Raw genomic sequence first — 19436 nt, forward strand, 5'->3', positions numbered from 1 at the left:
ATTTATCTATTTAGTTTTTCAGATTAAATTTTTACAGAAATATATCAAACATAAATTGTAAAAAACAAGATTCCAAGGAATCTCCTGGATTTCCATCTCTCCTTTGTGGGTCCTATTATTAATCATTTCCTCCTGCATCTTTTATGATCATCCAAATCTTTTACATCTCCATTGTGTCCAAAATTCACTCTTAATCTATGAATGATTTTAACTGTTTAGAATGGTCTTTTAAGGTACCGTATTTTTCGCTCTATAACACGCACCCGACCATAACACGCACGTAGTTTTTAGAGGAGGAAAATCCGTAGGCATGCCACCCGTAGGCATTCCCTCCATAACACGCACAGACATTTCCCCTTACTTTCTAGGAGGAAAAAAGTGAGTGTTATGGTGCAAAAAATACGGTAACTTATAAATTTCCCCCATCCTTGTTAAAATTTGGGTCTTCCTGATTTCTGACTCTTCCAGTAATTTTAGCCATTTCAGCATAGTTCATTAACTTCATCTGCCATTCTTCTCTGGTAGGAACTTTATATTCTTTGTCTACGTTTTTCTACACCTGTAAGCTACAAGTAATGATGTGAAGTGGAAGCCTGGGAAATTCAGGATATAATGGCTGTTTGTTGCTTTGTGGTGTGTTCCTAGAGAGAAATGAGGAGTGCGGGCTGTTTTCCAGGGCAGCAACACAGCCAAAAATGCCTAGTTCCTCCTGAACACATCAGCCTTTTGACTGTGCCATGAAATTGTGTGCCATGATTTCTACAAATGGAGCCATAGAATCGGGTGTGCAACCACTTTTTGAAGACATCCTGAGACTACAGGTAAAGGAAGCAAATAATTGCCGTGGGTGTCTGGGGTCACAGCACTTGTTATCGCTTCGCAAGCCATATACGCTAGATGTTTTGAATACGTTACATATTGTGGGTGTTTGCAGCTCATCTTTCTCATGTGTTTGAACTGTAGTGCTTGCCTTTAAGGAGTGGAAAGTTACACATAAAACTTCCCAGAGGAATTATTTATAGATAGATCTCTCACCTTGCCCCCCCCCCCTTGGAGCGTAGGTTATTATTATTACCTTTCCAATTAAGGCCCAAATTGAGAAGGAACAGGGTGTGATATCAGCATCACTTAAGTGAAACATGCAGCGAACAGTTTCGCCTGGAGGAGAAAGGCTTCACTAACTGGGCCAAACACGTGCTGAAGGCGTAGAAGAAGCAGAGGCTATGTCCTTAAAAATGCTGACTTTAGAGAACTCTTCTGACAGCCAGAGAAGCAATTTTTCCTCTCTGACTAGTTACTAATTAGCATTCAAATACACAAGACCTTTTTCAGACAAATCTTTCAATCTAAATTGCTCAAAGCATCGCGTGAGATGGATTTACTTGTATAAATAGTCAAGCTACTTTTTAAATGTACATATATTAATGTGTGTGCACTTGAAATGGAAGGTGCTTTTCTGCTATCTAAAACAGCCCAAGGAAATTATCTTTGACAGGACAGAGGAGATTTATACTCACAAAGAATTATTGCTTTTCCTAAATTGGTGACCTTTTTTGAAGACGTTGACATATGGATGCCACAACAGAACTTTTCAGAGATGCATATACAGTATACAGGGGAGTGAAATTATTCCCGCTGCATTGTATGTTCACAGCATAATGTCTGAATGAGTCTCTATGTGTGCAAGCTGTATGCACGTAGATCATGATGAGGGTTTGCCAAGTGTGTTTTCCTCTTAGCCCGTTTCTCCCTTTTGTCCTGAATTTGAGTGTCTTCAAAGCCCATGACACCTTTGGTAAAGGCTGTTTTCCAGTCATAGTGCTTGCAGGCCAGTGTTTCCCAATTCTTGGTGTTTATACTACATTTTTTTAGATTTGCCTTGAGAGAGTCTTTGAACCTCTTTTGTTGACCACCAGCATTACGCTTTCCATTTTTAAGTTCGGAATAGAGTAGTTGCTTTGGAAGATGATAATCAGGCATCCTCACAACATGACCATTCCAATGAAGTTGATGTTGAAGAACCACTGCTGCTTTATATGATTTTTGCTTCAGTTAGCTAAAATGTATGACTGAATCAAACAAATCTTCACATTGTGCTTGAGAATCAGAGAACTTGAGAGTTTGAAGGAACCACAAGGGTCATCTAATGCAACCCCCTGCAATGCAGGAATCTTTTGCCCAACGTGGGGCTCTATCTCATGACCCTGAGATTAAGAGTCTCATGTTCTGCCAACTGAATATCCCAGGGAGTCTTTAATTTGTTGTCCAAACACAGCCATTATAGAAAGCTGGTGTAGGAAATGTGGTTCCATCCAGATGTTGGACTCCCACCCTTCCATGATCAACTCCCAGCCGGAAACCTATGTCCCCACTGTGGAAGGATGTGTGGATCCAGAATTGGCCTCCACAGTCACTTATGGACTTACTGTTAAGACTGTGTTCATGGAAGACAATCTTACTCAGCTACGAGTGATCACCAAAGAAGAGCTGCACGTAGACTCTGTTGGGGAGTTGGCCCATTCAAGGGTTCTCTGAATGCCCTGGGACAGCATATATTCATTCAGTTTGTAACTGCGTAGCTTCATTTCAGCCTCTTATTTGACAATACTTTCAAAGCCTGAACCTGAAGTTAAAGCCAGAGCTGTGGCAAGCCATGAAGTTTAAATAGGCATAAGCACTGACCAGGGTGCCAACTTAAATAAAATATTGGGGGGCTCAGGTAAGCCCTGTCTTGCATAAACAATCACAAGACCATTTGAATGGCAACATTCATCAACTTGTGGGGGTGGTTCCCTCAAACATTTTATTGCGGGGTCTGAAGGGACCTCAGCCCCTAGTACTTGGCTCCCATGGCACAGACACAAGTCAGTGTTAATAGTTTACATCAAAGTTGCCAGCCTTTTTGGACATATGGGCATATTTGCAAATCATGGGCACTGCATGAAAGCTGCAGCCTATATTATTCTGCCTATATTATTGGCTGCAATACAAAGCTTTCATGAGGCTGAATTTCAGCATGGCAAGGCCTCTGTGGGCACATATGTACGTGCAGATACCAAACTGATGAACCCCCATTTACAGGGTTCTACAGGCCTTGTAATCAGGAACAAGAATCCAGACCGAAAAAGGGGGAAAGCTACAACTCAGTTTTATTGAGTACAAAGCCATGCACATGTCCACAATCCTAGCATGCATCAACAGGGGTATAATTACTGATGAAAGGTGGCTTACTGAAACCAAAATTACTCTTTCAGCAAAGATTCAGGCAAAAGTGAGTCTTGAATCTTTTATGGTCAGTCCAGGACAAAGCTACGCCATAGAGCAGGTCGATCATCCTGAAGTCTGTCGTTGAGGGAGAAGTTCTTGAAAAACTCCTCTTCAGTTGATGGAACTGGAGTCGATTTTATTCTGTGTCTTGTCACTTCCCATCCCCCCTCTGTAACTCTCCATTTTCTCCTCATGCTAGAATCCTCCATACCCTACACTTGTCTGATGACCTCGTGGAACTCTTTGCTATTTTTTGCATCATTCTTTTTAGCTACATGGTGTGATACCTGCACCAAATGTCTTTGTAACCATGTGGGTGAAAGATGAAGTTACCCTCAAAGAAGAGATGAAGCCATTATTTTTAACCTCTTTTCTTAAAATACCCCTTTGTTCTCATGGTCTATCCCTCACTGTACACTTAACTTTGCTCTTCCCAAATTCTGCCAACTCTGTGTGGCTTTTCTTAATTTAGTTCAAATTCCAATTTGCCAGCTACCTGACTGAGAAATAATGTTCCACCCACCCCTATGTTTTTGTTACCTGCAAGCATAATCATAAAGCTTCATACTGACTTAGAGCAAAAGTTTTGCTTATGTCATTCTGGTTTTGCTCAGGTCAGGCCTTCACTGGAAATAATTTACAATTTGGAAAGGCAGGACAAATGCAGAATGACAATGAGAAGAATGTGAGCCTGGGAAGTCTATGCAGTGTTTTCCCTTATATCCCCATTGAAATAATTCATTCCAGTATTTCTATGAATCTGATTGCCCATCAGGTGTGAGTCCTCCAAATTACAGGATCTGGACCAAGTTCGTGCAGAGCTTGTCTGAGGCCTGGGTGGGAGTTAGAATAAAGTTATACAGTGGTACCTTGGTTTTTGAACAGCTTAGTTCTTGAAGAACTTGGAACCCGAACACTACAAACCCAGAAGTGAGTGTTCTGGTTTGCAAACTTTTTTTGGGAAGCCGAACATGTTCTGTTTTTAGCCCCCCACTTCCGATTAGAGAGTGTTACTCTTCCTGTTTGAGTGCCATGCTTAGGAAGCAAGGGAAGGAATGGCAGGAAAGGAGTCACCAATTGTGATTCTGGAAGAGCACCCCCATCCAAACAACGACTATCATCAGCGCTGGTAAGAAGGGGGGAAATCACATTTTCATTTTTTAAAATCAACAATACTGTTTTATTGATTTTACAGTACAGTACATAGTTTATTGCTTTCATTTTATGGATCAATGGCCTCGTTGGAAAGTAAAATTCATGTTACATTACTGTTTTAGGGTCTGTTTTTGAAAGTCTGGAACAGATTAATCCATTTTGCATTACTTTCTATGGGAAAGCCTGCCTTGGTTTTGGAACGCTTTGGTTTTGGAATGGACTTCCGGAACGGATTAATTTTGAGAACCAAGGTACCACTGTAAACTAAAACCAAAACCAAACCAAACCAAACAAACAAACAAAAACAAAACAGCTAGTTCCTGCCCCCACCTGGCCAGTTTTGCCCTCTGAGGTCTGGGGCAAGTGTACCTGGCTGCCCCATTCCCACTGCACAGGCCTGATCTAGACTCTGGCAACAACATAAATAGAGCCTTGTAGAGTCAGACCAAAGGCTCAGCACTAGTCCCATGGGAAGACCATGAACATTTTGAAGGTGTGCATACCATGGAACGCCCATTTGCTGCACATTTCAGCTCTTCTTCCATTAAAATGAATCAGAAGTTGTAAGGGGAAAGGGTAGAGTTAAGCTGGAGGAAGAAGGTCTGCCTATTCTTGATGATCTTAGATCGGTCACGCCAATAGATTCCAAAGGAAGGAAGGAAATCATGAGAGAAGAATGTGCTGTGTTTCTTCCATGTTGCTTTGCCGGGGGAAGGAGCTCCCCAGGTCTGTGGTGTCGAAGTACTGCTTTGATCAAAAGCAGCTGTTGGCTCCACATATTTGAAAGGGGAGGGGGAGAAGGTATCTTAAAAAGAAAAGCATGAAAAAGGCAGATGCAAATGTTTTGAATGCTGTGGTGTTTTGTGGTTCACAGTTCTCCTGTTATTCCTGAACACTTATCATGGGGCATGACCTCAGAGGCAGGGGGTGGGCGAGTCTGTCAATTTCAGTTTCTCTTCGGTTTTCATTTTCCAAATCTTGAGTTCACTTCTCCACATTCCCACATCAGTTTTTGGATTTCTCTTTTCTTTTTACATTCACGTGAAAATTCATCAGCATTTGAGTGCAAATTTCTCCTGATAGATATTTTTAAATGTAATTCCACCTAGTACTGAAATTTTTTGCAAAGAAATATTCCCCAATGCGATGAATTTTAAAGTTATTTTCGCTAGTGTGTGCATTTTTGTGCACATTACTTGGCATTGCAAAATTCAATGAAGTGCAGATTTCAAAGGATGGCTGCGTTTCATAGATTCATCAAGTTGTAGAGTTGGAAGGGAACCCGGGTCATCTAGACCACCCCATGCAATGCAGGAATATCATCTAAAGCATCCATGACAGATGGCCATCCAATCTCTGCTTTAAAACTGCCAAGGAAGGAGAGTCCACAACTTTTCATGGGAGTCCGTTTCACTGTTGAATAGCTCTTGCTGTCAGAATGTTCTTCCTGATGTTTAGTCAGAATTTCCTCTCTTGCAATTTGAAGCCATCAGTTTGGGTCTTACCATCCAGAACAAGGAAAAACAAGCTTTCTGCATCTTCCCTGTTGTGGCGTTTGCCATTCATTTGAAAATGTCTGTACAGGGGGGAGAGAAAGAGTTAAAATGTAGTCCAATAGGAAAGCTGGAGGCGGAACCTACCTGTTTGTAAAAGGGCTTAGCCCGAGGTTTGAGTGGGTAGTTGGTTGGTTTTAGTGGGTTAGTTGGTTGGGAAAGGCAGTTGGAAAAGCAGTTGGCAGGCAGTTGGAAATAAAGAGACAGATAGTGCAGTTGGTTCTTGAGTGAGGGGAGCTAGAAGAGATAGAGACAGGATAAAATAAGACTAAGAAGGTAAAGAGCAACAACGTTTGGAACACAGTTAAAATTTGTTTGTGTCCGCAATAAACTACACTCTTCTTTTTTAACTTGAGAACCTGACTGAGACTAAGTGATTTTCCATGGAGGACCTGGTTGGTGGCAGCGGATTAGTGGTGTACGGGTCAATAGTCCATGAGACGACCTGGGGCTCTGTACGAATGCTACACGTGACAGCCCTTGAGATATTTGAAGATGGCTATCATATCTCCTCTCAGTCTCAGTCAGTAAGACCCTTTCCTTCATCCCTACCAAGCATGCCTGTGAAGGTGGTGGGACTGAGAGATGGGCCTCCCACAACACTCGCTTTCAAATGTAAACAGAATTAAATCTCATCCCCTTCCCTACTCAAAGGCAATCCGGCCATTGAACTCTATCAGTCCCCCCACCACCTGGTGTTTGTCAATTTAGATTCTTGGAGAACACGCTAACATTGAAACACAGAAGAAGAAAATAGATGGAATTCAATTACAATATAAAAGCAGAGGATTTTCAAATAACATTTCCCCAATAATTTCACGGACTGCAGTTCTATGCATGTTTACATTGCACTGTGTTCAATAGGATGTACTCCCAAGAAAGGTGTAAACAGGACTGCAGTCTCAAAAGTGTTCTTGTTCAAGTTGGTCTAAACCGTTATGCAAAAATATTCAGCTCTGTGTTGTTCTAAAACTATGTGAGGCTACGTAAATAATAATGCTGATTTACCCACACATCTGATTAGATGAGGTCTTGTTTACACTTCCATGTTTTCTTTGGAACCGTGGTTGGCAGCCACCCCCAAAGTCCCAGAAGTGAAATAATCGTTGCTTATATCATTTTCTTCTCTGGTTGTTTTGATTATGCTCTGCTGCTTTTAAAGTCTCTGTGCTGCTTTCCTCCCGCTTTCTCCACCAATGTCAGATTTCCCAGTCCTTCACACTTAAGATGATCTGCTTCTCTGTTTTGTGGCTAGGTCAATTGAGACATTTTTTCCCAATTTCCCCCAAAGGATCACTCCTGTGATCAGGATTTATTAGGATCGCCATATTTCAAGAAGTAAAGATCCGGACACAAAAGTTATTGACCTTTTTTGGGAGACAACAACTTCCCAACTGGGCCAGTTAGAATTTTGAGTGATATTACCCTCCTTCTTTGGCCACCTCATGAGTGATATTACCCTCCTTACTTTGGCCACCTCATGAGAAGAGAAGACTCCCTGGAAAAGACCCTGATGTTGGGAAAGATGGAGGTCACAAGGAGAAGGGGACGACAGAGGACGAGATGGTTGGATAGTGTGCTCGAAGCTACCAGCATGAGTTTGACCAAACTGCGGGAGGCAGTGGAAGACAGGAGTGCCTGGCGTGCTCTGGTCCATGGGGTCACGAAGAGTTGGACACGACTAAAGGACTAAACAACAACAATACCCTCCTTCTATATAGCACATAAAACATTTCCTGCAACTGATGATGTATTCTTGCAATCTCTTCTGAAATATTAGTCAGTTAAGATGTGATGTGCTGATTTCATATGTCCTTGATGATGATGATGATGATAATGATGATGATCATCATCATCATTTTCTCCAACATGGCATACATCCTTCTCCCCCTCTTTATTTGATCCTCACAACAACGCTTTGAGGTAGGCTAGGCTGAGAGGCCCAAGGTCACCCAGTGGGCTTCAGGGCTGAGTAGGGATTTGAACCCTGCTCTCCCAGGTCTTAGTCCAGCTCTCTAACCAGTATGCCACACTGGCTGTTAATAGCAGCTAATAAGTTGCCAGAATATCATTCTGGAGTGGCAGTCAGGTGCCTTCTCACAAATCTTTCAAGATAAGGAGTGCAAGGACCATATTGTTAGCCATGTGGCATTGCCCAAAATTATGCCGGTGTGCACTGCTTTTAGTTTCTTACAGCAAATCCTGCACTACAAAAAGACACACAGACACACAAACTCACAGGTGCAATCCCACATGTGCACAGTTCCATGCCAGATTGCTGCATTCACAACACAGCAGTAAACAGACTTGCTCGTATCTTTTAAATGTCATCGGCTGTGCTGTGTGGCAGCTCTTGCTTCACCGCTGATTGCTCCAGGATTAGAACCAGTCAGTCACTGTGAACTTGGCAGCTGCGGATTCCAGATGTACGGCCCCTGGAAGGAATGACTCTTTCCAGCAGTGTCAGCTGGCTATCACTTTCCCTTTTCCCGGTCCCCCCCCCCTTTCTTTCTTTCAACAGATCTGATGTGGTGGCTCAGTGCATCATGCCAACATTATCCACTTTCCCTTCACTTCCCTTTGACTGTGGGGAGCTGACTCACTGTGACATGGTTTTGATGTGGGAAATGAACAAATTGCATACAACGGCTGCGTTTCTCCTATGGCAAATAGTGATTTAGCTCCTCAAACCGGATGACAGGCCTGCATCTCCCCATTGTGAAATCCATTGTGCACGGCAGAGCTTCAGGAATGGATGTGGAAGAGCCTGGAATGCTCTGCATGATTTGCAAACCATTTTTAAAGCTGGGCTGAGTTTTTTTATAATGTGCAGCACTTCTTTTGATTTAAAGTTCGGCTTCCTAAAGTTATACAGATGCTTAAACACTTTGCAGACCTGGTCTGTAATATTCGTCTAGATGTAGAGCAATAGTATACAGTGGTACCTCGGGTTAAGAACTTAATTCGTTCTGGAGGTCCGTTCTTAACCTGAAACTGTTCTTAACCTGAGGTGCCACTTTAGCTAATAGGGCCTCCCACGCCACCGGAGCACGATTTCTGTTCTCATCCTGAAGCAAAGTTCTAAACCCAAGGTACTATTTCTGGGTTAGCAGAGTCTGTAACCTGAAACATCTGTAACCTGAAGCGTCTGTAGCCCGAGGTACCACTGTATTGCATTCTTACAGCACATTTCAGGCATTTAAAACTCTTCACATATATTATCCCTGTGTTACAGATGGTGGTTTGAGGCTGACAGACCCTCCAGTGTCCCTATTTTCCAGGGACAGTCCTGGATTTACAGAAGCCACCCCAGTTTCTGATTTGATCCCAGAATATCCCTATTATCATTGGAGAAATGTTGGAAGGGCTGGGGTTACCCAACCCCCGAGGCAAGGAGATAAGTAACCATACAACTTTTAGAAGACATCTGAAGGTAGTTCTGTACTGCGAATTTTTTTAGTATTTAATGTTTTACTATGTTTTTATATATGTTGGAAGCTGCCCAGAGTGGCTGGGGCAACCCAGTCAGCTGTGTGGGGTTAAGTAGTAGTAGTAGTAGGAATGCAATAGGATGTCCCTATTTTCATTGGAGAAATGTTGGAGGCTGAGCATATAATGGTTTACATTAGGCCACCTTATGAATTCATGCCTGAGGTGGGATTTGAACCAGAAACTTGGACCATATACAGTGGTACCTTGGTTCTCAAACTTAATCCGTTCCTGAAGTCAATTCCAAAACCAAAGCGTTCCAAAACCAGGGCATGCTTTCCCATAGAAAGTAAAGCAAAATGGATTAATCCATTCAAGATTTTTTAAAACAACCCCTAAAACAGCAATTTAACATGAATTTTACTATCTAACAAGACCACTGATTCATAAAATGAAAGTAATAAACAGTGTACTGCAGTCACACAATCAATCAATCAGTAGCTGAACTGGGTTCCACGCAGTCACAAAAAACCAAGAGAGTCACAAAAATGCAAAATAAATAGCAAAAACAGACAGACCTCAGCGTAACGCTCAAAATGGAAGTGTGGCACTCAAACTGGAAGTGTAACACTCAAAGCAGAGCACGTTTGGATTATGAAAAATGTTTGCACACCGAAACACTTACTTCTGGGTTTGCAGTGTTTGCGTTCCAAGTTGTTTGAGCACCAAGGCATTTGAGAACCAAGGTACCACTGTACACAATATATAATTTAAAGCACATTCAAAGCATATTCTTGGTGTGCATGTGCTTTGAATGTGCTTTAAAGATATAGCATGTGCACAGCCTTCCTGGCTCACAGATCACACTCTAAGTCACAGCAATGCAACCTCGGTCTGCTTGGGAAACCCCCGGCTCTTTTTCTTTCCCTCAATTGCTCATAAGATGAAGGAGAGGACTCTCTCTTGGGCCTTCATAGCTAATAGGAAGTTCAGAGTGTAAAAATCTTTGGGAAATGGAGACTGCTGCGCCCTCCAGAATAGGGTCGCCAACAGTGTAGTTTTTGCCTTTTTTGTGATTTTGCCAAAAAAAGCATGACAACTTCCAGATTTTCATTTTTTGAAATATGGCAAACCTACTCCAGAATCTTAGAGGGACACGGGTGGCACTGTGGGTTAAACCACAGAGCCTAGGACTTGCCGATCAGAAGGTTGGCGGTTCGAATCCCTGTGACGGGGTGAGCTCCTGTTGCTCGGTCCCTGCTCCTGCCAACCAAGCAGCTCGAAAGCATGTCAAAGTGCAAGTAGATAAATAGGTACCACTCCAGCGGGAAGGTAAACAGCATTTCCGTGCGCTGCTCTGGTTCGCCAGAAGCGGCTTAGTCATGCTGGCCACATGACCCGGAAGCTTTACACCGGCTCCCTCAGCCAATAAAGTGAGATGAGCGCTGCAACCCCAGAATCAGCCATGACTGGACCTAATGGTCCCTTTACCTTTTACCTTTACTCCAGAATCTTAGTGTGTTTGAGAGCAACAATTTCAGGTTAACACTTCCTGAATATTTGCAACATTTATGCTGACTCTGGCTTGCTATTCTGCTGCTTAATAATATACCAGTTATATTAATAACACAACAACTAAAATGTGCAAATTGGCTCCACGTTGAGTAAATGTTACCTGTGGTGAGAGAACAACAATAGACATTATATCAGCAGACTATTTAGACTGCATGTTACACATTGTAAGGATTAACAAAAGAAGCATAAGCATATTGGTCAGGGATTCTTTTGTTTGTTTGCCAAGCTTTCATGGAAATAAATAAGTACATATGTTATAGTTTGGCAAGAATACATCAAAGAGGAATGTATGCTGAAGGCCACAATCCCATGTACACTTACCTGGCAAGACTTGTTGCACACACCTAATCTTACTTCTGAATAAACATACATAGGATTGCATTGCATGGCCATTGATTTCACAGAGCTTAAGTGCACTTTGTATTCAGAGCCGCGCTGTTTCCTATACCCTTCTGATGCTTTTTTCTTTTTTAGAGGAGATGTTGATCCGGTCTAGAGAAAAGCAAAACTGCAAGGGGAGCTTCATAGGTATTTGTAGATCAGAATGCAGGCTTCAGTTTTTGCAGATGACTTCTGTGTTTTGCAGAAGGGACCTTTTGCAGCTCTGCAGATGACATAACCATTAGGACAGCTAAGTGAATTCATAGCATACAGCTTTCCTTAATTGTGTGCAATTATAACTTGGGTTGCAGCCCAGCAGAATATGACTGAAGCAGTGGTGTCAAGTGGATTATTTTCTTAAACCTCATTCTTATAAGAAGGCATCTTCATCTGCAAGCATTCCCAACCTGCAACAACAATACCCAGGCACAAAGTGTACAAGCTACATGACTCCATTTGCCCCACTGCTCTCATTAGACTGGGGATACCTTGGGCACTCACTTTGCTTGGGGTTTATGGAAGATCCTAACTGGGCTTTCATTCAACATTCCTTCCAAGCTGGCAAACGTGTGTTCTGGACACTGTATTTTTGAAATGCAGTGCTTTAAAACGGAAACAGAAAATAGAGAAAAAATAGATGTGTTTTGCTTGCCTCTTGCCTCTTCTTCTAACTAGATCGTTCACACAATTGGTTTCCTGTACAGTGGTGCCCCGCAAGACGAATGCCTCGCAAGACGAAAAACCCGCTAGACGAAAGGGTTTTCCGTTTTTCGATGCGCTTCGCAAGACGAATTTCCCTATGGGCTTGCTTCGCAAGACGAAAACGTCTTGCGAGTCTTGCAATTTTTTTCACTTCCCCCCCTTTTTCTAAGCCGCTAAGCCGCTAATAGCCTTTTAGCCGCTAAGCCACTAAGCCTTTAATAGCCGCTAAACCGCTAAACCGCTAATAGCGCTAATCCGCTAAGCCGCTAATAGGGTTGCTTCGCAAGACGAAAAAACCACTAGACGAAGAGACTCGCGGAACGGATTATTTTCGTCTTGCGAGGCACCACTGTAATTCTTTGGATCCCACACACTCAAGTTATTTTCGAACTTTTTAAGGTTTATCTTCTGAGCTGCATCTTTAAATAAATAGTCCTGAAGCACCACAAAGACGCCAAAGAGGCTATGGCTCAGGAAATCTAATGCTGAAATAAGGCAGTTGGATTTTACAGTGACACAGAACTGTTGGTTCTCTTCCCCTACGACAGTTTTAAGAGAGAGAGATGATAAAAGCAGAGCTCACAATGTGTCTGCAAAGCTCTGAACCACCCTTAATAATGGAACAGTCACACAAGGACAACAGCCTGTCAATCTTGCCCATCCTTGTCGGCTGCCACTATTTTTATCCTCTTGCCTTCCATTTCTTTTTCCACTCCCAGCTGGGGAACACTAGGAGATCTGTTTTTTGTTACCTGTCCCTAACTGGAGGCCACCATGAATGGGTTACCCTATAGAGATTGGCCACGTCTACTGAGCATTTTCCACATAGCTATGCGTCTAGGCTGTGCCTCAAGGGTAGGATGCTGCTCGTCTTCCTCACTAGACAGGTTCTTTTTCTCAAGGTGCCTTTGGGGAAATGGTTCAGCAGGATGTGCAATAATAGCAACTAACCCTAATCCTGCTGCCCTCCCCTATTTAGATCGGTATAGCTATAGAACATTCAGTTGACTTGGTTGTTCAGCCATATCAGCTGGCTGAATACAGAGGCATAGTGGGAGGGAACCTTGACCCCAGACACACATTTTTGAGGGGGCACAACCAGTCCCCCCCCCCACGACATGTATGGAACCCTGGAAGCTGAGGCACAGCAGTAGGTGGGTTGGTCTAGTGGACAGGTGGGTGGAAACTGCAGGTGAGGAACCTGTTGGATGTGGGCTCCATTCACCCTCTGTAAGGGCTCCATGCACGCCCCCATGCCAGCTGCCCAGTCCACTGGGAGGCACAACACTTGCCCCGCCCTGGGCACCAGCAACCCACCCTACACCACTGCTTAAATAACAATGAAATGTGTTTTTCTAGGTATCAGCAGGTAAACAGTAAAGAAATAAAGAAAATGTAAACAAATACTTCTAACTAGAATGTTGGGGCTCTGCGCAGATGATAGTTTCAGTGAGATTACATTAGGACTTAAAAGATTCAGATTCTTGTATGTTTAATATGGTGAGTAACATATTCCATTAGCCATTGACTCTCGTTCTCTGTCTGTTTCACACACATTCAGACAAAAGAATTTGTTTTTTCAAAAAGTTACTCTTTAGGAGGTGGAATTTGGCTATGTGCTGCTTTGCCGATCAAGGCTGAGGATTGTACTTTAGGTGTCCCATAAATCTTGACCAGTGGGGGAAAAATGGGTTTCTGAAATGATTGCCGACAACAGAAGAAAGGATAACGGCACCTTTCTAAAATATATTATGCTTAACTATCACCACTTAGCTTGACTGTTGTTTGGGGAAGAAGTGTTCAATGGCTGATGAGACATTAGGTATAAAACGTGATTTATTAAAACCCTGTTCGGTATTCTGGAATATGGTTATGTAGTCTGCTCACAGGGGTTTAATGTAACACATAGCTAAAGTATCCAAAAGGGTATATAAAAAAAAGAATTTATCCATGGGAGTGGAGGAGGAGATGACAGTAGTTGGCAGTGGAGAAGGTGGTGAGCATGGAAAAAGCACAACTGATGGTCTCTGGTGATCATCTGCTAGTTCCATTGTGAAGGCAGACTTGGAACGTGGCTCAAGATCATGGGAGCTCCGTATTTGCACTATATCTGTGTCCAGCCTGTTTCCAGGGTTCCTAAACATTTGGAGCCTCATGGGCATGTTTAGTAGTTAGAGAGTGTTGCGAGCACCATCACAAAATGGCTGCCACAGCAGGGAAACATATGCATTCACTGCCAGCCAACTCTCCCTCTACCAAATCTTTCCCTCAACCCAAAGTGTCGAAACATGAAATTTGCTCCTGCTTCTCCTTTCACCATGTAGATATTGGTGTGGGGTAAGGAGCCCCACACACTAGCCGCTCAGACTGTGACAGGATGCATGCCCTGTTTTTAAAGGCTAAGAGGGAAAGGAGGGGAACAGGAATCCACCAGATTGCAGCTTCTGAAGTGGACCATTGATCTGCTCCAGGTCCTGATCTACCCAGAACAGATCAGGTAATCCTGCTTTGGAATCTGAGTAGGGCGGCTTCCTCCCCTATCCCTCCTTGTGGGGGCCAGTTCAGGGGATGTAGAAAGATGGCAGTAGCAAGAAGAAATTTTGTGTTTGGATCCTTGAATCTTTGCGAGGCTGTGCTCATCATTACTGGCACATCATCAGACTGCAATGCAAGGGAGAGGGGAGGGGATGTTCTCTGTTGTTCACATGTAGACGTTTTGCAGACAGAGGGAGATGAGGCTGGGCCTTAATCCAAAAGAGCTGGATGAGAGCATAAAAGAGAACCACATGTGCACATCTGCAGTTTTTGCCACAGCAGCTCCTACAGCTGAAGAGCCAAACCAGTCTGCTCTTCTGGGATCTGCAAAGACTATACACTTCCCTCTTTTTCGGGCATGCATTCAGCGCTTTGTAAATGGTGTGCTTGCACCCCGATCCAATTATCTGTTCCAGTGTGGGAATTTGGTGTGTGTGAAGCTCCTCTTGCTTAGAATAGCACATCTTCAAGTAGGGAGATTCCTCCCTGTAAACAAATCTCCCCACCCTACAATTCTTTGAGCGAAAGTCTCCACAAAAAGGGACATATGTTAACTGAATCAGGTTGTAAATTGATAGCTTACAGCTATCCTCAGAAAGGTAACGTCTTTTTAAAAAATAGTTATTTTCTTTCTTTCTTTCTTTCTTTCTTTCTTTCTTTCTTTCTTTCTTTTTCTTTCTTTCTAAAATACAGTATAGCCTTCCTTTCTGCAATACGCCATGTGTGTGCATGGTGGAAATATCTGTTCTTAATAATCATACTCGGAATAATCGAGAACTGAAGGGGTCGGTTTGGGCTGTCCAAATGAAAATCCAGTGAGGGGGATTGCAGCGGTGATCTTTGAGAAAACTGGGTGACGGGACTTTTGGAACAACGGTTTGTAATCTGGGCTTGGCTGAAAACATACCAAAACACTTAAGTCAGAGCTTCAAGGTTCACTTCTAAAAATATCAGAAGGAATAACGGCTAATGCCTTCTCCCCTACACTCCCCACATTTAAGTAACTGCTCAAACTGCATTGATTGGAGACATGTGACCATTGTGGAGGTGAAGGATATGGGGAGATTACTGGGACGTTTTCCCGTTTCACTTAATTAAGCTTTTTTTATACATATAAAAAAGTAAAATGCGTATGGTAGCAATCGTCGAGCAAAATGGTTTAGAGCTACAAACAACTGGCAGACAAAGGAGGAAAATCTGGGAATGGTCCAGTCTCCGAGAGGGTTCCCAAAGGATAGCATTTGCTACAATGGAAAGAAAAACATACGAGAGCGAAAGGCATAAACCAGAATTGTGCACTGTAGCTTTTATCGGTTGTCCTAGGCTCCAAATTGTTTTCGAGCTGGGTTTTATTTATAAGAACAAAAAAACAAAACAAAAAAAGCAGGCAGCTTTAAAACGAGAGGGTAGATGTATGTCAGATTCTTGGCAAACAGTTTGCATTGCAGCTCTTGAGCAGTGAGAGAGAGAGAAAGAGAGAGGGAGCGAGACAGAGAGAGAGAACGAACAAACACAGGCCAGGAAGGACCTCAATGTTGTGAAAACTGCAGCCACAACATTACCTGAATCCTCGTTTCCTTTGCATAATGCAATAGCAGGAGCAGGAGAGTGGGACATCCTCTATATGTATGGCTCCTGCTGTTCAACACATGTCCACATGCATTGCATACAGTACATGTTAAAATATCTTCTTTGCATCGCCTTGGTACTGTCTCTCACACACAGCGTTGTTAACTTTCTCTCTGAAGTTGTGTTCTTCCTCTCTAGATCTGCTACCTTCTTTCTTCAGCAAAAGAAGCTGTGTTATAAACGGGAATGTTTTCGTTAACTCTGATTTTTAAACAAATGAATAACCAGAGGAGTACTGAAAGTCAGATGTAACATATGAAAGAATCATCTCAAACAGGCAAAGTAGTCAGTGTGGAAACTCAGTCAGTGCAGAGTTCTGGATTGTGTGATATGTCTTATTACAGACTTAATTTGATTTTAAAAGCATTATCTCTGCCCCGGGAACTGTAGTTCTAGGAGATAGCTACGATTTCTAACAAAATAATCAACACCCTCATCAAACTTTGGATTCTTTGGAGAAAGTCAATGCCATTAACCTGGTATAAAACCAGTTCTGTGTTGAGTAGTCACGGAGCAGCATTATTCAGTGCAAAATGGGACTTTGAGGCGTATGTAATATTTCTTGAAACTACATCCACTGAAAGCAGACGTGTTTTGCATTGCTTCACTGTTTTTTGTTGCCCTGATCAGAAACTGCTGCATCTCCATTTTTTATATTAAATTTAGCCACTTTCTTCCTACAAACAGTGCCGCCATTTGGAGCTGGATGTGGCTCATGGTATCATGTAGCTTATTCAGAGTAAAGGCGTTGGTGGAATTATTTTTGAATCAGTCGAGGCCACTACGCTCACTCTGAATTGGTTTCATTTGCTCTCTCTTATGTCATCTCGTAACCAAAATGTGATTGGTTGCATGATAGCATCACTGCTACTTGGATAAAGAAGTCTATTAAAAAAAAAACTAATAAAAAAAAGTTAAGGGTGCAGCCAGCAGTGCTGTGAAAATCGCAAACAGAAAGACAGCTGCACAGTTTGGTTGTTCTCAATGCCTTTTGAAAAATGCTGCTTTATCTAGGGAAATATTTATTAAAGTTCACTTGGAAAAACATTCACCTGCAGCTCACAAAAGCAGATTTTCAGTTGTCAGTGGATACTGCCTGAATATATGCATGTTTGTTCTTTTGCAGTGGGGGGTTACCACCTGAATGTCCCTTGGGTGAGGACATTGCCGCTGTGCAGTTTCACCTCCTTTCAGCCCCCTGAAAAGTTGCCAAATATGCCCTCCCTCCCACCAAATTACGTTGCAGTTACTGTGATAAGCTGTTATGAGATCTATTTCTGAGAAGAGGTACACCTTTAAAATCAGCAGCAGCTTAAATATGAAAAGCTCTGCTTCCCCCCACTTTCCTAAATGATGAGATAAGGTAGAGATCCGGAAAACACTCTGAAGTTGTTGTGACACAGTTGTCCCCATGTACTCATCTACCAAAAGAGATGGAAAACGGAGTACCATTGTCTTAGAAGGTCTCTCTTGTCAAATGTTTTCTGCCAGAGCTGGCTCAAGACATTTTGCTGCCTGAGGCAGAACAGTAAATCTCACCCCCGCAAATCAAAATACATAGCACCCATGGCTGGCCAAATTTTTTTGGCACCTGAAGCAGAAAATCCTACAAGTGACTCTCCCTTCCATGACAGTGAAAATGCAATAATAATTAATTAAGTTTCTTAGCAATTTACTTAAGTTATCTGACACTCCAGATAAGCTGCCTAAGGAGGTGGCTTCCTCACTCTGGTTAATGGTAGGACCGGCCCTGTTCAGGCTTCTCTTTTGGGTTCATCTCCCTCTACCCTCCACCCCACTCCACCCCAACACTGTTTCAGACCATGTTCACAACACAGTGACTACATTATAGCTTTGCCAGTCTTGTGAAAAGCTATCATGATAAAAATTTAAATGGGGGGAATGGAGGAAAAGGAAAACACTGAACAGACATGAGACTCAGCCTCATTGTGAACCAGGATCTAAACAATGGGATAATGATGTTTGGCGCATGATGGCTGCAGATCCAGCTCAGGAACAATGGCTGTACTGTAGCCTCTGTGGTTTAAAAATTTGCCTTGTGCATTGCTTCAGACAAAGGATTTTTTTATTTAAAAAAATGGAGCAAAGCAAAAAATAAATATAAAAATGGTTGGGTTCTAATTTACTGTGATATAAATATACATACACATTTCTGCAGATGTTATTCATTGACAGAGCTTGCCATGTATAATTATTCTGCATGCTTCATAATATTTTAATGAGTTTTTTCCCCTTCTTACCAGCAACAAAAGTGGAAAAGTCGGACATTTGTCAAGGAGGGTGGGAAATGAGAGCAGGAATTTGAGGGAGGGGCATGGGTTTTTTGGGGGGGAACCACCCGAAAAACCCCCATGTTAACAGGCTCAGTAAAAAGTCAGAGGGAGCTAGCCCACATTCAACAAAGCAGAATTGCTTTCCAATCTGTGGATAGCTTTTGAAGCAAAAATTGTTTTTAACAATTCATTTGGGTTAAAGGGTAATGAAAATGGGAATAGAGGGGTAGGGCGACTCTTACAAGCTGGGAAAAGAAGCCGTTAAGTGGGACTGTTGCGACAATGCCGCTAATATATTGTGCCAATTAAAGTCTTGAAATAAATAACAAACCACTTAATATGTGTTGTAAATGTCATGCTGATTTAAGCATTGTTATGCATAGATTACATCTCTCTGGAGGATTGATGAGGAGGTTCTCAATGGACTCTTTTTTTATATATTTAATTTTTAAACTTTACTGGGGTGAAGACCAACAGTAAGCAGAGGAAGATTGATTATGTTACAGCTCAGTGTTTTAACACTAATGATCTGCGAGTGCAATACAACGTGGGATATTTACCTCACCATAGCTTGCCATCCCCCAGCAACCAGAACAAAAACCTCGCACCATAATAATCCGCTTGAACTTTCTAGTGTCTGTATATGTGTGTGTGTGTGCGTGTGGAGAGACAGAGAGGGAGAAGCTGAAAAGACAGAACTGTGAATTTACTCAACGGCCTTGTGTAACTCAGAATTTTTGTCTGTGTTTTCCTTAGAAACAGCTATCAGAAACTGGCCCTATTTTTTAAGCACGGGGATCAGAATCTCCTCTGTAAGATGCAAAAAATAAATAAATCAAGAGTTAGTTGAATTTCTGTAAGCACGAGACATGCGGTTCCTTCTCGGATTCAAGTCAAATGACCAGTTTTCCTTTGA

The 19436-nt window shown here is 42.5% G+C and overlaps 1 protein-coding gene across 5 annotated transcripts in view; it reads right to left on the reverse strand.

Annotated features, from left to right (window-relative positions):
• The window catches only part of FREM1 (FRAS1 related extracellular matrix 1), a gene marked incomplete at its 5' end in the record, with an annotated part of 715053 nt that overhangs the window by 460703 nt on the left and 234914 nt on the right, over positions 1-19436 (reverse strand). The gene's annotated exons all lie outside the window — the stretch shown is intronic.

The sequence above is a fragment of the Podarcis pityusensis genome, assembly GCF_964106645.2.
Source record: "Podarcis pityusensis genome assembly, chromosome: 17".
NCBI classification, from domain to species: Eukaryota; Metazoa; Chordata; class Lepidosauria; order Squamata; family Lacertidae; genus Podarcis; species Podarcis pityusensis.